This window comes from Telopea speciosissima, chromosome 2, assembly GCF_018873765.1.
Source record: "Telopea speciosissima isolate NSW1024214 ecotype Mountain lineage chromosome 2, Tspe_v1, whole genome shotgun sequence".
NCBI classification, from domain to species: domain Eukaryota; kingdom Viridiplantae; phylum Streptophyta; class Magnoliopsida; order Proteales; family Proteaceae; genus Telopea; species Telopea speciosissima.
In genome coordinates, this window is record NC_057917.1 from 17,976,136 (window position 1) to 17,979,182 (window position 3,047).

Below are 3,047 nucleotides of genomic sequence, written 5' to 3' on the forward strand. Positions count from 1 at the left end.
AGTCTAAGGATTAATAATTTAAACTTTTCAAACAGTAAAAATGGGTTTAATGGCACTAAAGTAAATATGAAAAAAAAGAAGGGTAAATTATAAGGGCATTCACGAGAATCAAGACAACCACGTTGGGAGAAGAGGATAAAAAAAACACAGGTGACCCCCCTAGACAGTCTGTGTTCGTATCAGTGTATGTACTCTGTAAAAAAGATAAAAAAAGATAAAAAAAGGTCACTTGCGGTTTTTATGAAGGATCGAGGTTGACGGTCAGACTGACCGGTCACAGGCTCACGCACATGGGGCCTTCCTTCCGGCTTGGCCGCCTAGGAGTTGGAGCAGATCAGGAATTGGGACCACAGAACCATGCATAAAAGTTATATATAAAAAAATTTGGGGGCATTCCGAGAATTGAACTCGGGACCTCTCGCACCCTAAGCGAGAATCATACCACTAGACCAAATGCCCTTTCTGCTTTCCAAACTTCCCCTTAGCAAATAAAATCTTTTAATTGATTTTTTGACCCATGGTGCACAGAGAATCTCCTCACCATGAATATCAGTTAGTAAAGACATGTTTGGCAAATAGAACAAAAAAAAAAAGAACAAATTTAAATTTGTGTTTTTGTTCAAGAACAAAAGTGGAGGTATCATCATCGGCATTCAACACTCACTCGATGAACCCCTCCTCTCCCACCTCGCTCTCTTTGATGTCTAAACACACAATCATATCCAACAATGATGACTCCGAGGACGAAGAGGAGCGTACCCTAATCGAACAAGTATGGAGAGATGTTGTCTCGATGGGACCTAGGCCAGGACGAAAACTAGGGGAGGGAAGTTCCGCCCTAGAACCGTCTAGGACAACTTGATGCATCATGCTCTAGCCCTAGCTGCCTTCCCTTGGCAATGGTCTCATGGGAAGACATCTTTACCAAGGTCCAAACACATGAGGCATATATTAGTATCTCCTCACTAAGCAAAGATCAAGAAACCCGTTACGACACCGACATTAGTGATATTAATCGTGAAAATGGTAGGAGCTTTGCAGGGAGAGCGATATGGGTCCTTCATTAGATGGAAGTTTTGGAGTTGGGATTAATGTTGATGGTGATGAAAATGGAGTTTTGGGCTTGGGTTTGAGTATGAAGGTGACAACGAAACGGGAGAGAGAAGTGGAAGATGAAGAACGAAACATGGTGGTGGTGGGTTATGTAAAAGAAGATGATGATTTGGGGAAGATGAGGGCATTTTGGGGTTTTTAGGAACAAATATTTAGGGGTAAAATAGTCTTTTCAAATTAAGTTAAGGTAATACATAAATGAGGGCAATTAGGTCTTTTCATTTATAAAAATAAAACAAAGGATAAAATGGTCATTTTCAATTAGTTTAGGGCAACAAATAAGTGAGGGTAATTAAGTCTTTTCAGATTTAAGAAAATGGAGCAACGGGTAAAATGGTCAAAATTTTGGCATCTAACGGTGGTAATTAACGGATTGGACCTATCTGGCATTTGGGGTGTCTGGCATTTGGGGTGTAAAGCGGGGTGGTACGTGGAATATTGAGCCGCTTAGGAGGGTACGAGGAATATTGGGTGCATTATAGGGGGTACGTGCACTTTACCCAAAAATAAATGTTTCTAAAGAAATAATACTTATATGGAACAAAGGCATTGCCAAACAGAGTGTAATTGGCTAGAATTGGTCATATTTTGCCCTAACTTTAGAATCTATTCATGAATTAGTCATTTTGAATCGGCAAGAATTGGTTTAAGAATTGGGATCGATGACCAATTTGGCCAATCCAATTCCGATTTTTCAATCCCTAAATGGAGGAATAATTATCATCTCCAATTCATGGGCACCTCCAATTCCTCTAATAAGGGGGAGTGGACCTCACCTTGAGCAATGTTTTCAGGCAGGGGGTAGTGTGGTCATTTCTGCCCCCATGTGAGGAATTGGAGGGGATAGCAAATTGGAGGGGATAATGATTCCTAAATGGAGTGTTATTAAATAGCATAACACTATGGTTGCAAGTTCGGCCTAGAAAACCCACATTTTTTGGGGCTTGGGCTTGGGATTGGAACAGAGTTAGGATTGAGAGATCCCAATTTGACATCTAACCAATACGTGCCAGGTTGGGATCAATGCCTGAACCCAATTACATGTATCGTATACATAATGTATTAAGTATGAGATTGTCTAAATGCCACATTTGTAGGTGTATTTAAAACTTATACCTTCTTTTAGTTGACTTTTGTTTTGTTCCGGTAAAAGTTTTCATGCATGGCCGTGCATGTGCACGACCTACATTACATGCAACAGACTGGCATAAATGCGAATTTGAAATGACATAAAAGCCCCTGCACCCCTTGTTTAATGGAGTTGATGGGAAAATCTCCCATGTATATGTACCTTCCCCATTTTCTCCTAAAAGTTCTATAAGTCAAGGGTCAAAAGGTTTTTCAAAAAATAATTTAAAAGTGACTTGTCATTATCAAAAGATGTCATTTGTCTTGAATGTTTTTTAAGTATACATGTGCGATGATAGGATTTACCCTTGAAAAAAAAAAGTGCGTTATACTAAAAGGGCAAACAAGTAAGGTTACAAAACATTTGACACCTTAAGGGGTGTCAATACTAAAATCTCATTAAATATAATAGTTACTGATCAAACTCGTATAGGTAATAAGTATGTTATATGTAGACACCATATACATGATGTATATAATATATGTAACGGATTGCTTGTGTTATCTACTTATCTCTAAAATACATCTAGAGAGAACCCAATATGTAAAATTTTGCATACTAACATTGCCTTATTTTTAACCATATACTATAAAAAAAAATAAGAGTATACAATAAGAGTGCATTGACTAAATTCATGTAAACTTTGGTTATACTACAAAGAGAGTATAAAATAATAGTGCATTGACTACATTCATATAAATTTGATTAAAAATCAGGCTGAGAAATCCTAGCCCAACATATGGGGCTTGAGTTTTGGAATACTGGCCTATCTTGATTTCTGCTGACTTTTACTTTCATAATGGAC

General features: G+C 38.1%; 1 non-coding gene across 1 annotated transcript; it reads right to left on the minus strand.

Moving 5' to 3' along the window:
- Positions 1-387: 387 nt before the first annotated feature.
- Positions 388-459, minus strand: TRNAP-AGG. Its single transcript has one exon. It is a non-coding gene; the product is annotated as a tRNA-Pro (tRNA).
- Positions 460-3,047: the final 2,588 nt, after the last annotated feature.